Here is a 20,004-nt window from a genome sequence, read left to right on the forward strand (position 1 = left end):
AAGGGGCCAAATTCAGCAAATAATCAGCAGTTAGAACTGACAGGAATTGCTGATGTAGGAGGTATGGTGTGGGGTGTTTTGTTCAGAGTTGGCACAGAGAGCAGATGAAATTCACAGGGACAACATTCACACGTTGTGGCATTAAATAAAACGTTTTCATTTCATCCTGAGAAAAGACCGCTTTCCTTAAAAGACTCGACTTGTCAGAGGATAAAGGGAGTCACAGAAACCTTTATAAGAATTCTTATTGATGGCTAACAATTCTTATAAGTCACTAATCAAGAGGTGGAGGGAGAATAATAGAGTGATAGTTTTTTTGATGATTATAATTTTGTAAACAGTGTAAATTATCTGGATTGTAAACCACAAATATTGAATATTTCTGTTTTTGCTTTGCCTTAGACTTTCACTTGTCTCCTTGGTAACTGGCAATTTTAATTATAGTAAGAAAAACAAAAAAACTGACCACTTAAAAATTTATAAATCAGACTGGTTAAGTTGAAAGGATTCTCTAGTGCTAGTTTTACTTATTTTTTAGTTATTGGGTACCATCAGGAAAGTAGACATTCAGAGAAAGAAGAGCATATCAGAAAATTGACAGCTTTGTGGATAGCTTGAAAGGCATGAGTAAGATACACTAAAAAAGAAAATATCAGTGAAAATGAATGAAGCTTCCCAAACAAAGAGAATTCAGTGATTAAGTGTGTTGTCAACAGATTCTGACAGTAGGCATGCAATGAGAGTTTGGGTATTTCACACACAGGCACTATTGCATCAGACAGATAAACAGACATCACTAATTTTCTCATTGGGTTTGATGAGTTTATCCCAGTTCTTTTGTAGTCAACAAGACTAGTACTTAATGTATTTATTGTTGATTCCACTGGGAACATCTATTTGGAATATGACTGATTTGTGATCACAGTGAGAGGTAAATCATTTGGAGATGATATAGATGGATAGATAGGCACTGAAACGATTGTAGCTAGCCTTTTGTAGCCAAAAGAAAGGTACAATATATTTAACAGACCATTACGTAAAATTCTTGTTTGTTTGTTTTTTACATGATAGCTCTTACTTAGACATTCTTTGCAATTTTAGAAGATAAAGCCTAAAAAGGAATTAAAGAATAAAATGGATTATTTGGAAGCACTCAAATTTAAACACTCAATTCTCACTAAAAATATCAATGTTGGAAGTTACTAAAAATGAAGCATGATCAAATAGCATCAGAAATAATATATGTTGCCAAGGCAAAGCCTGATCTAAGTTAAGCTAGGTTATCGGGTTCACTGTGTGAAAAAGGTAACATAGTTGGAACTAGTGGTTAGTAAATTGGGACTGTGCATATAATAATTTCATTTAGCATTCAAACAACTCTAAGATGTAGTTGTTATTATCTCTACTTGATGAGGTAAAGAAACAGAGGTTCAAGAAGATAAATATTACCTAGGACTTGTTAAAAAAAAAAAAAAAACTAAAGTAAGTGGTGGAAGTATAAGTCAAACTCACATTCTCTTCATGACATTTCTACACCCTTCTTTCAGTAAATGTCTTCTTTAGCAGTAGGAAATTTTCCATGAGTTTAGAAGAAATGGTCAGGAGGTAAATTTCAGCACCATAAAAAGAAGCACCTTCTATCTATTAAGCACTCTGCAAGGACTTGGTGGTCCACGGGTTAAGAATCTGTCTTGCAATGTAAGGGACACTGGTTAGATCCCTACTCCGGGAAGATCCCACATGCCATGGAGCAACTAAACCTCTGTGCCACAGCTACTGAGCGCATGCTCTAGAGCCCATGAGCTGTAACTACTGAAGCCCATGTCTCCAGAGCCTGTGCTCTGCAGCAAGAGAAGCCACTGCAATGAGAAGCTGGCGCACCACAACGAACAGCAGACCCTGCTCGCCACTAGAGAACGCCCACATGCAGCAACGAAGACCCACCGCAGTCAAAAAGAAACAAGTAAATCTTAAAAAATAAAACCCAAACACTCTCCAAGCAAAGTGGACTTTCTCAGGCGCTATTTCTATCTCTTCTAACTGTAAGATGATAGGAGTCTATGATTACATTTTATAATCATAATGAAATAAATCAGGAATTGAATTTCATCATACAATTCAACTTTTAAAAATGGAGTTAGGTAGACATATATCATTGATAACAGCACTGAAAGATGAGGAAAAATGACTGTAACCCCTTCACCACTGTATACAGACACCTGAATAATCACTGTTTATATTCAGTTGCTTTATAAGGGCCAAAACCCTTGGATTAGGAATACCATCCACGTGGCACTACTCATGAGTTGATCCATGCGTATTTTAGATCAACCAGTAAGAGAAAAATACACCAGATATTTTCTGACTCTTACCTCTTACAGGTTTTGAAATCAGATCTTGTATCTACTTTGTATCTTGACAAAGTAGTTTCTGTTCTTTGATAGAAACTAAACCAAAATTGATATTTCTCCCAATAATCTTGATTCCAGCTTGTGTTTCTTCCAGTCCAGCGTTTCTCATGATGTATTCTGCATAGAAGTTAAATAAGCAGGGTGACAATATACAGGCTTGACATACTCCTTTTTCTATTTGGAACCAGTCTGTTGTTCCATGTCCAGTTCTAACTGTTGCTTCTTAACCTGCATACAGATTTCTCAAGAGGCAGGTCAGGTGGTCTGGTATTCCCATCTCTTTCAGAATTTTCCACAGTTTATTGTGATCCACACAGTCAAAGACTTTAGCATAGTCAATAAAGCAGAAATAGATGTTTTTCTGGAACTCTCTTGCTTTTTCCATGATCCAGCAGATGTTGGCAATTGGATCTCTGGTTCCTCTGCCTTTTCTAAAACCAGCTTGAACATCTGCAAGTTCATGGTTCACATACTGCTGAAGCCTGGCTTGGAGAATTTTGAGCATTACTTAACTGGCGTGTGAGATGAGTGCATTTGTGCGGTAGTTTGAGCATTCTTTGGCATTGCCTTTCTTTGGGATTGGAATGAAAACTGACCTTTTCCAGTCCTGTGGCCACTGCTGAGTTTTCCAAATTTGCTGGCATATTGAGTGCAGCACTTTCACAGCATCATCTTTCAGGATTTGAAATAGCTCAACTGGAATTCCATCACCTCCACTAGATTTGTTCGTAGTGATGCTTTCTAAGGCCCACTTGACTTCACATTCCAGGATGTCTTTCTCTAGGTGAGTGATTACACCATCATGATTATCTGGGTCATGAAGATCTTTTTTGTACAGTTGTTCTGTGTATTCTTGCCACCTCTTCTTAACATCTTCTGCTTCTGTTAGGTCCATACTATTTCTGTCCTTCATCGAGCCCATATTTGCATGAAATGTTCCCTTGGTATTTCTAATTTTCTTGAAGAGATCTCTAGTCTTTCGCATTCTGTTGTTTTCCTCTATTTCTTTGCATTGATCGTTGAGGAAGGCTTTCTTATCTCTTCTTGCTATTCTTTGGAACTCTGCATTCAGATGGGAATATCTTTCCTTTTCTCCTTTGCTTTTCACTTCTCTTCATTTCACAGCTATTTGTAAGGCCTCCCCAAACAGCCATTTTGCTTTTTTGCATTTCTTTTCCATGGGGATGGTCTTGATCCCTGTCTCCTGTACAATGTCACAAACCTCAGTTCATAGTTCATCAGGCACTCTATCTATCAGATCTAGACCCTTAAATCTATTTCTCACTTCCACTGTATAATCATAAGGGATTTGATTTAGGTCATACCTGAATGGTCTAGCAGTTTTCCCTACTTTCTTCAATTTAAGTCTGAATTTGGTAATAAGGAGTTCATGATCTGAGCCACAGTCAGCTCCTGGTCTTGTTTTTGTTGACTGTATAGAGCTTCTCCATCTTTGGCTGCAAAGAATATAATCAATCTGATTTCGGTGTTGACCATCTGGTGATGTCCATGTGTAGTCTTGTGTTGTTGGAAGAGGGTGTTTGCTATGACCAGTGCATTTTCTTGGCAAAACTCTATTAGTTTTTGCCCTGCTTCATTCTGTATTCCAAGGCCAAATTTGCCTGTTACTCCAGGTGTTTCATGACTTCCTACTTTTGTATTCCAGTCCCCTATAATGAAAAGGACATCTTATTTGGGTGTTAGTTCTAAAAGGTCTTGTAGGTCTTCACAGAACCATTCAACTTCAGCTTATTCAGTGTTACTGGTTGGGGCATAGACTTGGATTACTGTGATATTGAACAGTTTGCCTTGGAAACGAACAGAGATCATTCTGTCGTTTTTGAGATTGCATCCAAGTACTGCATTTCAAACTCTTTTGTTGACCATGATGGCTACTCCATTTCTTCTGAGGGATTCCTGTCCGCAGAAGTAGATATAATGGTTATCTGAGTTAAATTCACCCATTCCAGTCCATTTTAGTTCGCTGATTCCTAGAATGTTGACATTCACTCTTGCCATCTCTTGTTTGACCACTTCCAATTTGCCTTGATTCAAGAACCTGACATTCCAGGTTCCTATGCAATATTGCTCTTTACAGCATTGGACCTTGCTTCTATCACCAGTCACATCCACAGCTGGGTATTGTTTTTGCTTTGGGTCCATCCCTTCATTCTTTCTGGAGTTATTTCTCCACTGATCTCCAGTAGCATATTGGGCACTTACTCACCTGGGGAGTTCCTCTTTCAGTATCCTATCATTTTGCCTTTTCATACTGTTCATAACCTTAGATATGCAGATGACACCACCCTTATGGCAGAAAGTGAAGAGGAACTAAAAAGCCTCTTGATGAAAGTGAGAGTGGAGAGTGAAAAAGTTGGCTTAAAGCTCAACATTCAGAAAACGAAGATCATGGCATCCGGTCCCACCATTTCATAGGAAATAGATGGGGAAACAGTGGAAACAGTGTCAGACTTTATTTTTTAGGGCTCAAAATCACTGCAGATGGTGACTGCAGCCATGAAATTAAAAGACGTTTACTCCTTGGAAGGAAAGTTATGACCAACCTAGACAGCATATTCAAAAGCAGAGACATTACTTTGCCAACAAAGGTCTGTCTAGTCAAGGCTATGGTTTTTCCAGTGGTCATGTATGGATGTGAGAGTTGGACTGTGAAGAAGGCTGACCGCCGAAAAACTGATGCTTTTGAACTGTGGTGTTGGAGAAGACTCTTGAGAGTCCCTTGGACTGCAAAGAGATCCAACCAGTACATTCTAAAAGAGATCAGCCCTGGGTGTTCTTTGGAAGGAATGATGCTAAAGCTGAAACTCCAGTACTTTGGCCACCTCATGCGAAGACTTGACTCATTGGAAAAGACTCTGATGCTGGGAGGGATTGGGGGCAGGAGGAGAAGGGGACGACAGAGGATGAGATGGCTGGATGGCATCACTGACTTGACAGATGTGAGTCTGAGTGAACTCCGGGAATTGGTGATGGACAGGGAGGCCTGGTGTGCTGCAATTCATGGGGTCGCAAAGAGTTAGACACGACAGAGTGACTGAACTGAACTGAACTGAAACCAAAATTATTGGTCTCACTGGTCTTGCTAATGATAAGATTATTTTGAGTCCAATCAGTTCAGTTCAGTTGCTCAGTCATGTCCGAATCTTTGTGAGCCCATTGACTGCAGCACGCCAGGCCTCCCTGTCTATCACCAACTCCCAGAGTTTACTCATTCTCATGTACATTGAGTCTGTGATGCCATGTAACCACCTCATCCTCTGTGGTCCCCTTCTCTCGCCTTCAGTCTTTATCAGCATCAGGGTCTTTTCAAATGAGTCAGCTCTTAACATCAGGTGGCCAAAGTATTAGAGTTTCAGCTTCAACATCACTCTTTCCAATGAACATTCAGGACTGATTTCCTTTAGGAAGGACTGGTTGGATCCCCAATACAAACACATTTAAGAGACCAAAAAAACGACACCCTAACCTAATCACAATGACATCAATCCTTCCAATGAACATTCAGGACTGATTTCCTTTAGGAAGGACTGGTTGGATCCTCAATACAAACACATTTAAGAGACCAAAAAAAACCCGCCACCCTAACCTAATCACAATGTCCTTATGACATAGAGACTTTACTCAGCTGATGCATATAACTCAACCACACTAGTTACAGTCCTATATTCTGAGAAGTTGTACTTCCTCTAATTTGTTTTCCTTTTGGACCTTTACCTGATGGACCTAGTTCTGATGGACTTATTTGTGACCCCTATATTCATAAGTAAATAGAAGCTATCACTATAATAATGTCTATTTAAAATTTGTTGTGAGCATTTTTATCCTGGGTACTGAGACAAGGAAAATTGACAGAAAGCTGACAGATTTCTCAAGATGCCTTTGAAATATAAATATTTGCCTGTGTCCTCTAACCTCTTCAAATGAATTGTGCTTCATATGTTTATTATCAATAAATATCATCTGATGTGAATGCTAAGATTCTAGCTTTTACATAAAAGATATAGATTGCATTTACTACAAGTGTTGGCAAGCATGTGGAGCAACTGGAACTCTCTTACATGGCTGGTTGGAATATAAAAAATTGTTTACCCACTTTGGTAAATAGTTTGGTAGTTTCTTAAAATTTTAAATATACATCTATAAAATGATCCATTCATTTCATGCTAAGTATCTAATCAAGAAAAACAAATACAGCTGTTCATCAAATTTTAATATGCAAAATGTTCACAGCAGTTTTATATGTAATAGCCCCAAACTAGAAACAACACAAATGTTCACACTGAACAGATAAATAAAAGTTATATTTCCATACAGTAAAATACTATTCAGTGATTAAAAGGAATGAATTACTGCTTCAAGCTACAATGTGGATGAATCTCAAACTATTATGCTTAATAAAAGGAGTATACATTGTATTATTCCATTTATACAAAATTCTTTAAAAATTGCAAACAAATCTCTAGTGACAGAAAGCAGATCAGTGATTGTCTGGAGAATAAGGTAATAGAATAGAATAGAATAGATTGGGTATGAGGAAGTTAGAGGCTACTGAGGAGCAGGGGAAATTCTGAGGAGGACTAGGTATGTTTACTGTCTTGGTGTTGGTGATATTCTCATGGGTAAATACATATTCTATGCTTCAAGTATGTGTAGTTTATTATATGCCAATTATATCTTAGGAAAGTTATTTAAAAACTATAATATATAAGAAAGTTGCATGTTTTTGAAGAAAAATATTTATATTTAAGACCAGGATCATAATGATATTTAAGAAATTTGCTTAACATTTTGCTAATACATTCAGATGGGAAGACAAGTCATTTTTTAAAAAATGACACAAAATGCCAAACAACAGTCAAGGAATACATGTCACCCTGACAACAACCTCTTGTCTATTCCAACGACATATTTTTTTTAATAATATTTATTTACTTATGGCTGTATTGGGTCTTCACTGCTGCAAGGGCTTTTTCTCTAGTTGTGGTCAGTGGGGACTACTCTCTAGTCTTGGTCATGGGCTTCGGCAGTTACGGCACGTGGGTTTAGTTTCCCCACAGCATGTGGGATCTTCCCAGATCGGGGATCGATCTCATTTCCCCTGTGTTGGCAGGCAGATTCTTTACCACTGAGCAACCGGGGAAGACCCCAAATGACAAATTTTTGATTGTAGAATTCATATAAGTGTTTCAAGGAGCTGATCTTAAAAAGAACTTCATATGTATAATCTTTACCTCTATTCACATTTGAGATCATCTTTGGTCTATGTTGGAGCTTCCCTGGTGGCTCAGACAGTAAAGAATTTGCCTTCAATGTAGGAGACCCAGGTTTGATCCATGGGTCAGGAAGGTTCCTTGGAAAAGGGCATGGCTACCCACTCCAGTATTCTTGCTTGGAGAATTCCATGGACACAGAAGCCTGGTGGGCTACAGTCCACGGGGTTGCAAAGAGTTGGAGACAACAGAGCAACTAACATTTTCATTTTCACTAGCTTCATATTGGTTTCATCTCTATCAAAAAGCAAAGAGAACTTTCACAATGAAAACTAACCTCTTTTATAATGAAATCTAAATCTACTACTCTCTGTAGGTGCCATTTACAATAAAATGTTACTTAAGCTACAATAATTCACGTAGTGAGAATAATAGTCACTTTGAACAGTACTCGACTCCAGGAATAAAGCAATTTTACTCTGGAAAGCATCTTCATTTAACGCTACTCAACCATGCTGGGCTTCAGTATGAATAAGTTTTTAAAAATTTAGTACTAATACACCCATCTTCTGGTAGTAGCCTCAGTACTATCATATATCTTTCTCTTTAATGATGGAAAAACACTTTTTGTTTGTATTGCTAATATTTGTTGTCATCTAAATATAGCATGATGTCTTCCAAGTTTAGTTCTAATCAGACAGAGTAATATATTGTGAGAGGGGCCATAGTATGCTGTTGTCCAGTCACCCAGTCATATCCAACTCTTTGCAACCCCATGGACCACAGCACACCAGGCCTCCCCGTGCCTCACCATCTCCCAAAGTTTGCCCAAGTTCATGTCTGTTGCATCAGTGATACCATCTAGCCATCTCATCCTCTGATGCTCTCTTCTTCTGCCCTCAATCTTTGCTAGCATCAGGGACTTTTTCCAATGAGTTGGCTGTTCGCATCAGGTGACCACAGAATATAGGCTGCTGCTGTTGCTGCCAAGTTGCTTCAGTCGTGTCCAACTCTGTGTGACCCATAGATGGCAGCTAGTATTTAGGTATAGTTTTCCTTTGTACAGGAAGATCCTCCTTTATTCCAGATATTTACTATTTTCAGACAGGATCTGTAGAGAGTCTCATGTCTTCTAACACTTTGATGCTCACTGACAAGCTGTATGAGATAGTTCAGTTCAGTTGCTCATTCGTATCCAACTCTCTGCAACCCCGTGGACTGCAGTATGCCAGGCTTCCCAGTCCATCACCAACTTCTGGAGCTTACTCAAATTCATGTCCATTGAGTTGCTGATGATAACCATCTCCTCCTCCGTCGTCCCCTTCTCCTCCCACCTTCAATCTTTCCCAGCATCAGGGTCTTTTCTAGTGAGTCAGTTCTTCGCATCAGGTGGCCAAAGTATTGGACATTCAGCTTCAGCATCAGTCCTTAAAATGAATATTCGGGACTGATTTCCTTTAGGATGGACTGGTTGGATCTCCTTGCTCTCCAAGGGATTCTCAAGAGTCTTCTCCAACACCACAGTTCAAAAACATCAATTTCTTTATAGAAAGCTAATACAGGTGGAATTAAATATCCAAATCCTAACTGTGAGAAAGTTTCTTTTCTCCAGGCATTTAAAAAGATAAACTGATCACTACTTATGAACCCGGCTATCCCCAACAACCTCAATACTGAGTAACTCATTCAGGAAAGATAGAAAACAGCTTAAAGGTCGAAAGCACTAACTTAAGGGCAGGGCTAGTTTGACAGGCATAAGACCTGCAGTCATACGGTACCCTGTCCTTCGAAGGGCCCTTTGGTTTAATGTTCTGTTGTCACCTTATGACGCTCAATAATTTTGGAACAAGAAGTCCTACACGTTCATTTCGCCTTGGGTCTCACAAACCAGGTGTGTATGCAGGTGTTCAGTCACGTCTGACCTTTTGTGACCCTATGGACGATAGCCCGCCAGGCTCTTCCATCCATGGATTTTCCCAGCAAGAATACTGGAGTGGGTTGCCATAGGTAGCCAGTCCTACTTAGGACTCAAACAGACTATAAATTATGTGACCTCAGAACCAGTTTCCTCACTCATAAAATAAAGATAATTATTGTAGCTACCTCCCATGATTGATCTTAGGAGTATATGAGAAAGTAATTACTATATGAGAAAGAATTTAGCTTCATATCTGGCATACAACAAATACTAAAAAAAAATACTGACTGTTATCTTAGTTAATAACATTAAATGATCTCATTAATTAATATCCACTGTTTTAAAATGTCTATAAAATAGAAATTTTTACTTTGATGATGTGGATTATATTGTGCAATGTATATTGGTGTGTTAACTTTTAGCATACACATGTGTATAATATAATTTTAAATGGATTATATATATATCAGAGATTTATATGCCATTCCAGAGGAATTCCCCCAGTGGATTAAGGCTAACACACTGCATTTTACTGCATCCCATACTCCAGAATAATTCATGATCAAGAAGATCTTAATGTTCTCTCAGCTTGACTATACTTTAGACAGGCTTCATCTGATACGAGGCCCTGGCCTTCCCTTTTCTTTGAGCATTTGCTTTAGAAAATTTGCAATTATAAATTCCTTATCTGCACCTTTGTGATAAGTAGTCTTCTAGACTCTTGACAATTTTATAACCCAGAATATCTTCCTTAAGAACCTAGAAGCCATCCTTTTCAGTAAGCACCGAGGAACACAGTGCCTCTGACTTCCCATCTTGGTGGGAAGACAGAGTCTAACTTGAATAAGAAACAATTAACAAATACAGATGGCCCAGTCACACTGACCAACCTTCCCCTGTCACCCTTCAGTACTTCTTTCACTAGCTTACCCCAGTACTTAAAAACCCTCCACTCTGTTTCAGTGGAGTTGAGTTCAGTCTCTCTCCCCATTGCTATAGTCTTAAAGTTTTCCTTGCCAATTTAATTCTGTCCAGAGCAACTTTTCTTTGACATTGAGGACACTCTAAGGACAGGCTTTATGACCTAACATTTGAAAGTGTGGCCAGGGAACCAGGCTCTGTGGATTCAGATTCTGGCCACACCATTTATCAGGTAGGTGTGCTTGGGCAAATATCTCAACCCCTCTGAATCTCTGTTTCCTGATTTATAATGTTAGGAATATTAACAGACTTTTATGCCTTATGAAGTTTTAAGAAATAAATGAGACATCCATTTATAATTCTTACCTAGGTTTTAAGCTTGGCTAAATAAATGTTAGCTGGAAACAAATATCTCAATAAAGCATCATTAATTTTTTTTAAGGGTTCAACAATGCATGATTTTTATTCCCTTGCTCTGAGAGCTTGTATCAAAAAAATATATATTAAACCAAGGAAAATAACTGAAGATTTATGGGCCTCTTGTGCTTTAAAAAGGAAAAAAAGATAGCCACTAATTTGCTCAGATACAGCAAGCTTAGTGGTCTTGTATTTTCAACATTTTAAGAATGTTTCCTAAGGTAGGAGGAAAGGGGAAACATTCACTACCCCTTCCCAGAATTTAAACAGAGAGCAGTAGACATTCTTTACACCCCAATAAAACTATGGCAGCAGTTCACTTGTGACCAAGGTGAATATAGAATGGAGATGTTCTAAACACAGCTGGGACTCTCAGCAAAGCTAAGACACTAAAATCGTGATTACATTTTGAAAGAAAATGCACAAAAACCAAATATAAATTTTGAGATTTTTCATTTGAGGGTAAATCTTAATGCTATTAAATTCACAAATATGCTAATTTAAATACCCAATTCTATTATCTAAAACACACACTGCAAACATACAAATATCTATTCTCTCCACATGTCAGAGCCATTCATTTCATGGTTTGGAAATGGGGAGAATAGATTCCCCTTAAACTGCAAGTCAGCAGGTGTTTCTTTACAGTTAACTTTAGCAAAATTCATACAAAATAGTAATTAACAATGATCTTCTTTACTTGTTAACTCACAAGGAAACACCTTCAAAACTGCATTTTGTTAAAGTTTCTGTACTAAAATGTAGAAAAAGTTAACTACACAAATATTGAAAAGTTAAAAATTCCTTAATTTTTTATTCCTGGTACCACTAACACAATTTACAGGGCAATATACCTGATGTAATGAAAAGAAAAAGACAAAGCTACAACAGATAAAAGACCTCAGGAATGTACATCTAATTGACACTACATTGCATTAATCAATAGCTACACTTTTTGCAAACTGTGGCTATGACAGTCCTGAACAAGAAGGGTTTCCTGTTTAAGCTGCAGTTAACTTTTCTGACTATGGATCATCGTTCCTTTTGTGGCAGATTTTTACAGTTCCTCTAACGTATTTGGAACAACTGTCTCAAAGTAACCTGCAGCTTTCCTGATAACTCCTCGCTCTCTTTCCTGCTAAGAACTGTAGCCCTTTTTTCTGAGTTTTTAGAACCTTCTGCTACCATATCCACCACTTCCATGACCAGATCCATAACCACCACCATAGGGACTGCCCGAGCTTCTTCCGCCAAAACTACCCCTTTCATGGGTCCATAATTTGACTGCTGTTGTCCACTATAATTTCCAAAATCATTATAGTTTCCACCACCACCATAGTTACTCCAAAATTTCCTCCTTCATTGTAACCATCATATCCTCCACCACCGCCACCATGTCCACCACCTTGGTTTCCATATCCTCCTGGTCCACCAGCACCGTAACCTCCTCTACTACTATAACCAGGACCACCGCCATAGTTGCCACCATCCCCTCCAAATCCATTATATCCACCATCTCCTCCTCCATAGCTCCCTCTGCTGCCACCACCTCTGCCACCATAGCCTCCTCTTCCACCAAAGTTTCCACCACGGCCAAAGTTACCCCCACCACCTCCAAAGTTTCCTCCACGACCCATAAAGTTGCCAGATCCACCTCCACGATCTCTTTGTGATCCAGCAGATTGCATCTCTTGTTTAGACAGGGCCTTTTTCACTTCACAATTATGCCCATTAATAGTGTGGTATTTCTGAATAACAATTTTATCAACTGTATCATGATCATCAAAAGTTACAAAAGCAAATCCTCTCTTTTCCCACTCTGCCTGTCTTCCATAACTTCTATGGTTTCAATCTTGCCATACTTTTCACAGTAGTCTCTCAAATTATATTCTTCTGTATCTTCTTTAATACCACCAACAAAAATTTTCTTCACTGTTAGATGGGCACCAGGCTTTACAGAATCCTCTCTAGAAACAGTTCTCTTTGGTTCCACTACACGCCCATCAGCCTCATGCGGTCGAGCGCACATTGCTGCATCCACTTCTTCAACAAAAGAGTAAGTCACAAAACCAAAGCCCCTGGAACGTTTTGTTTGGGGGTCTCTCATCACCACACAATCTGTAAGTGTGCCACATTTCTCAAAATGTTCTCTTAGGCTATCATCTGTAGTTTCAAAGCTCAGACCACCAATAAACAGCTTTCTCAACTGCTCTGGTTCCTTGGGATCATGACCCTCCTCCCACCAGCAGCGGTGGCGGCGACAGCCAGAGTTGGGCTGGGGGTGACCGGGCGGCGGTTTTACCTCCATTTTGAGACCCAGTAAAATGCTATTAATATTTTAATCACAGCATAAAATGAAATGTTATTTGGTCTCTGCTAATAAATTAGGCCTTCATCATCTCTTTTTGTGAATATTGAAAATGTTTCTGATTTCCTTTTCAAATCTACAGTCTTGAGACCTCCCTGGTGATCCAGGAGCTAACACTCCATGCTCCCAATGCAGGGAGCCCAGGATCCACCTAGATCACACATGCCTCAATTAAAGACCAACTACAGATCCCACATCCCATAACTAAGATCCAGAACAGCCAAATAAATGAAAAAATAAATAAATTTAAAAAAATCTATAGTATTGCCCACCCCTATATTCACAATATAGTACCTTTCTAAAATTCAGCTTCTATTATTTTTTTTTCCCATTCTTCTTACTTCTAAATGCTTTCCCATTAGTTTCAGGACAAAGTTCAAATTGCACTGTATGGCCTTCAAAGGGCACTCAGAGCTAGCCCTGGCCATCTTTCTGGCCTTATTTCCTATGATCCTCCCCTTCACATGGCTCTCACTGAGTCCTGTCCCTCATCATTAAGGTTTTCTGCAGGGTCCTGGCGGCACTGCGCTATCTACTCCATGGCTCACACTACTCATTTCCCTAGAAAATCCTTCCCTTTCTTATCTCCCCACACATGGAGATTCACTTAAGTGTCGACTCCCCTGTGAAACTTTTATGTTTGTCCATTTTTATCCTGTCTTCATTTATATTTTAATTTCAAAATAACCTAAGTTTATCATATAATAGTCACACAATTCAAAGATAAGAGTGTAAAGATCATTTGCTTATTAACATTTCTCCCCTTTTTCATATCCCTTCTGAAAGCTAACCATTTTTAGAGTTTGGTTTTCTTCTTCTTTTAATTGCATTTATAAACATTCATATGCAAGAAATGACTTTATATACACAAAAGTGTATTCATACTGTACATACAATTCTGAAAATCTTGTTCCTTTTTTAAACATAGTATTTCATGAGTAATATGGAATAGGAGGCATTGGTATCTCCTATTTTCCAGCTGAGAAAACAGGTTCAGAGAAGTTAACTCTGTTGGTAAATTCCTGTGGAGAGTAAGAAGCATAGATGGACACAAAATAAAACAGGCAGAAGTGGATGTTTGACTCCACAGTGCTTTATCTCAATAAGCATGTTATGTTAGTATGTTGATAGACTCGATAAACAAGAACCAGGCTGGTGATGGATCAGGAGAATTAGGATGCGGTTGAGGGGCCAAAAGTGTTGATAAGAACAGGCAGGAAGCTCAGCAGGAATAGGTAGTAAGAGGCTGGGAGAATGGAAGGTGGTCATCAAACAAAGGCTAGCATTTGATGTCTCAGCAGTGGAGGAGTCTCGGGGCTAAGTAGGCCTAAAGGGAAGTGCTGCTATGGGTAACCGAGAAGCACAAGGAACTTTGAAATCCTCAAGCTCCCTTCTCAGAGCAAGTGGTAGGGGCCAGTGAGCAGAGTTCAGCTTCCAAAAGCTGACACCTGCTGTCTGGGTTTATGGGACTCTGTGAACTTCTTTGCTTAGGAAATTGGGAGGAGTGGTAGGGAATGCATGGCTTTGTTTCAAGTGGACCAACTGTCCTGATTTGCCCTTTCCCCATTACATGGGGCTTGCAGTGCTTACAGGAAAAATGAAAAAGTGGAAGTGAAGTCGCTCAGTCGTGTCCGACTCTTTGTGACCCCTGGACTGTAGCCCACCAGGCTCCTCTGTCCGTGGGATTCTCCAGGCAAGAATACTGGAGTGGGTTGCCATTTCCTTCTCCAGGGGATCTTCCCGACCCAGGGATCAAACCCTGGTCTCCTGCATTGCAGGCAGATCTTTACCCTCTGAACCACCAGGGAAGACCACTTTTAGGAAAGTACCAACCAAACCAAGATGAACTGGTCACCTTGCTTGAAAACAACCTTTTGGAACAATTCTTCCCGCATTTCTACTTCTGCCTCTTACTCCTATTTTAAATCCACTTAGCCTTGAAAGCCCAGTTCATACATTACATTTTCCTTGGATTTTCACACCATCCACAATTCAGAATTGTAACTGCTTTCCTAAACATTTTTTAAACTCAATATTTAGAATTTGCATTATTTTATCTTCAGTCACATTTTTGCTGACATCTATCTCTCCCGTACTAGAATTTTTTTGATTGGTGTGAGTTAAACAGGTACAATTTATTTTTTACACATAAAATAATCCCAATTTTTATTGTTAAGTAACTGAGAAACCTCTATGCAGGTCAGGAAGCAACAGTTCGAACTGGACATGGAACAACAGACTGGTTCCAAATAGGAAAAGGAGTACGTCAAGGCTGTATATTGTCACCCTGCTTATTTAAGTTCTGTGCAGAGTACATCATGAGAAACACTGCACTGGAAGAAGCACAAGCTGGAATCAAGATTGCCGTGAGGAATATCAATAACCTGAGATATGTAAATGATACCACCCTTATGGCAGAAAGCGAAGAAGAACTACTAAAGAGCCTCTTGAAAATGAAATAGGAGAGAGAAAAGTTGGCTTAAAACTCACCATTCAGAAAACTAAGATCATAGCGTCCAGTCCCATCACTTTATGGCAAATAGATGTGGAAACAGTGGCAACAGTGGCTGACTTTATTTTTCTGGGCTCCAAAATCACTGCGGATGGGGACTACAGCCATGAAATTAAAAGACGCTTACTCCTTGGAAGGAAAGTTATGACCAACCTAGATAGCATATTAAAAAGCAGAGACATTACTTTGCCAACAAAGGTCCGTCTAGTCAAGGCTATGGTTTTCCAGTAGTCATGTATTAATGTGAGAGTTGGACTATAAAGAAAGCTGAATGCCGAAGAATTGATGCTTTTGAACGGTGGTGTTGGAGAAGGCTCTTGAGAGTCCCTTGGACTGCAAAGAGATCCAACCAGTCCATCCTAAAGGAGATTAGTCCTGGGTGTTCATTGGAAGGACTAATGTTAAAGCTGAAACTCCAGTACTTTGGCCATCTGATGTGAAGAGCTGACTCATTGGAAAAGACCCTGATGGTGGGAAGGATTGAGGGCAGGAGGAGAAGGGGACGACAGAGGATGAGATGGTTGGATGGCATCACCGACTCAATGGACATGGGTTTGGGTAGACTCCGGGAGTTGGTGATGGACAGTGAGGCCTGGTATGCTACAGTCCATGGGGTCACAAAGAGTCGGACATGACTGAGTGACTGAACTGAACTGAAGTTCAATTATTACTTAGAAAGAATTACTAAACAATTATTCCAGCATCATATGTTGAATAACTCATCTTCTCCCACTGACCTAATGTGCTACCCCTCTCACATGGTGAGTTTCCCCATGTACGGTTGTGTTTCTGGGCTCTCTCTTAGAATTTAAACTCACTGGAGAGAAACCACTATCCAAGTCATTTTAAGTCACCACCATTACCAGTACCAATGCCAAACTCTATACCTCCTTCTTGGTAGATATTTGATACATATTTACAGAATTAAAACAAGCCTATTATTGTTACAAGCCCTTTTGGACTTGTATTACCTTAGATCCAATGAGAGGATTCATGGCAATTTTATATTTGCTAGATCTGAAAGGACATATCATTTAGATATGCTTGTTTACAAAGCCACAAAAACCTGTTTAATATTTTCATAACTGTTCATTTAAACTGAATTTCAAATATGACATTAGATGAGGCTCTAGAACTGAAAAATACCACTTCAATTTGAAGGAATCAAAATGAAACTAATACGAAGATTAGAAAATAGCTTTAAAAATTTGGGTAAACATGGAGATGTTACTTATGAAATAAAGTATTAAAAATATTGATATCCTCATGAAAATGAAACTATCTGGTAGCAAAGGAATGGGTTTTTGGACAAAACCTATAGAAGAGTATTGTCAAGTTTCAAGCTTTTGTTTTGGCTGGTAGGTTCATAAGTGTTTAACATACTAAAAGTAATTAATTAAATAATATTAATAACTAAAACATAAGCCATGCATAGATTGGTAAAGAGAGCACATTATGAACTACTCAGGTTATGATTCCCCCAATTCCATGAAACTGAAATACAATAAGAAAAAAATGATGAAGTTGTCAATAATGTAGATATATGGAAATATGTTGTCAATACTGGCTCAGAGGATGAGATGACTGGATGATATCACCAATGCAATGGACATGAACTTGGGCAAATTCTGGTAGATGGTGAGGGACAGGGAGGCCTGGTGTGCTGCAGTCCATGTGGTTGCAGAGTCGGACGCTACTGAGTGACTGAACAACATTGACTATATTAAATATCAGCTCACTCTCAGTCGTGTCTGACTCTTTGCAACCCCATGGACTGTATGTAGCCTGCCTCTCTGGCCTCTCTGGCCATGGAATTCTCCAGGCAAGAATGCTGGAGTGGGTAGCCATTCCCTTCTTCAGGGGATCTTCCTGATCCCGGGACTGAACATGGGTCCCCTGCAGTACAGGCAGATTCTTTCCCGGCTAAGCCACCAGGGAACATATATAGTAGAAAGTAATTATTTTGAGGTCATTAGAAGCTTTTTTATTTTTATTAAAGGAATTACTATCATAGAAATAGAACCAGTAATATAAATTACTCAATTTTAAAACTGCTCCTTGTGCTTTTGACCATGCACCTCATTAATTACAAAATTTCAAAAATATAAATTCAATGTAGAAATATTTATTTATATTCATATATATCTTTCACTATCATTGGCTGTTTTAAGGGAAAAAGTACATTTAGACATTTAGGGAAAGGTGAGCTGTTAATGATAATGGAGGAAGCCTTGATTTCAATACTCGTCTTTTGAGGGTCTATTTTTAACTCCTTCTTATTTCATCTGATTATATCATCTCCAGATTCCCTTACAATATGGCTGACATAGAACTTCTTCTTGAAGTTGTAGGAATTTCAGCTCTGCCATTTCCCTACATACTAGTCATAAGTATACTTTGTTCAATCATTAATTTCCTCACCCATTTGCAGGAGATATTTTAACTAACATAAAATTATACACTCTGGAAATTCACTTAATCAGTTGCTTGAAAGCAATCAGCTGGAGATGAAGAAAGGTGTGAGGGCACCTCTAGGCCTCTACATGACAGAACACCCTCATACATACCCAGTGCAAGCCCTTGTGCAATATTTCTGAAGAACTGACTTAAAAGTTCATGACAAAAGCAACAAAGATTCTCCAAAGTCAGACTTCTGAGAATTCATGTCAGGGAAACGATCAGTAAAAAGACCAAGATTTACAAACATAAGTGTTTTCAGAATATTCTTTCAATACTAAAAATCGTAAACTAATTAAAAATTTCAACAACTGAAAAATGTTTTAACAATTTATATTCATCCACATGCTAGAATAACAGGCAGCCATTAACATGGTATTTCTAAAATATTTAATAACAATGAGAATTGCTTTAATAGTAAGTAAAAACAGCAGGACACAAAATAGCACCTACAATTTGAAAATATAAGTGTAGGGAAAATTGTTAGTTAGTACATTTTATTTTTTCCTTTATTCTGTCCTTTAAATTGCAAATTATCCACAATAAGCATGTATTACATTTATAATAATAAATCCTCTTATAAAGTTATTTTAAAAATTAACCCTTACAATCCTGCCACTCAGAGATCAGATCAGATCAATCACTCAGTCATGTCCGACTCTTTGCGACCCCATGAATCGCAGCATGCCAGGCCTCCCTATCCATCACCAACTCCCGGAGTTCACTCAGACTCACGTCCATCAAGTCAGTGATGCCATCCAGCCATCTCATCCTCTGTCGTCCCCTTCTCCTCCTGCCCCCAATCCCTCCCAGCATCAGAGTCTTTTCCAATGAGTCAAGTCTTCGCATGAGGTGGCCAAAGTACTGGAGTTTCAGCAATATGTGAACCATGAACTTCCTGATGTTCAAGCTGGTTTTAGAAAGGGCAGAGGAACCAGAGATCCAATTGCCAACATCCGCTGGATCATGGAAAAAGCAAGAGAGTTCCAGAAAAACATCTATTTCTGCTTTATTGACTATGCCAAAGCCTTTGACTGTGTGGATCACAATAAACTGTGGAAAATTCTGAAAGAGATGGGAATACCAGAACACCACTCAGAGATAACCATCAACAAAATTTTGATCTCTTCTCTTCCAATATTCTATGTATATTAATATACTTGAGATCACACTTACATATATGATTTTAGTATCCTGCTTTTCAAAGTCAACATGAAAGAACAAGCAGAAAATTAGCATGTAATTGTACTTAAGAGGCCTTTGAGTCAAACACATCTGGGCTTCAGTTCAGTTCAGTTCAGTCACTCAAGTCATGCCCGACTCTTTGAGACCCCATGAACTGCAGCACGCCAGGCCTCCCTGTCCATCACCAACTCCCAGAGTTTACTCAAACTCATGGCCATTGAGTCGGTGATACCACCCAACCATCTCATCCTCTGTCGTCCCCTTCTCCTCCCGCCTTCAATATTTCCCAGCATCAGGGTCTGGGCTTAAGTCCGATTTTGCCACTGACCAGTTGTACAGATAGAATTATGTTTGGCTGCATTCAATTAAAAAAAAAAAAGTTTAACTTCTGTGACCTAATCAAACAGCATTAAAGGCCTTGGGAAAACGTGGGCTGGTGCAGTTCTCAAGAATTCCATCAAGGTCCAAGCTTCTCCTTACTCTTGTCCTGCCATTCTTAGGCTGTGGTTTTCAGCAATGGTTACAAGATGACTGCTCCATACACAGGTTTCATATGCTTACTTGAGAGAAGGAAGAGGAATGCT

The 20,004-nt window shown here is 39.0% G+C and overlaps 1 protein-coding gene and 1 pseudogene across 10 annotated transcripts in view; both read right to left on the reverse strand.

Moving 5' to 3' along the window:
* Nucleotides 1-20,004, reverse strand: part of CCNH (cyclin H) — a 420,860-nt gene that overhangs the window by 276,278 nt on the left and 124,578 nt on the right. The gene's annotated exons all lie outside the window — the stretch shown is intronic.
* On the reverse strand, nt 11,870-13,206 carry LOC147369930 (heterogeneous nuclear ribonucleoprotein A3 pseudogene; annotated as a pseudogene). The gene has a single exon (XR_015168107.1). The product of XR_015168107.1 is annotated as a heterogeneous nuclear ribonucleoprotein A3 pseudogene (transcript).

This window comes from Bos grunniens, chromosome 7 (assembly GCF_055505025.1).
Source record: "Bos grunniens cultivar Pamir isolate PY7600 chromosome 7, Bosgru_T2T1.0, whole genome shotgun sequence".
In the NCBI taxonomy this organism is placed as follows: Eukaryota; Metazoa; Chordata; class Mammalia; order Artiodactyla; family Bovidae; genus Bos; species Bos grunniens.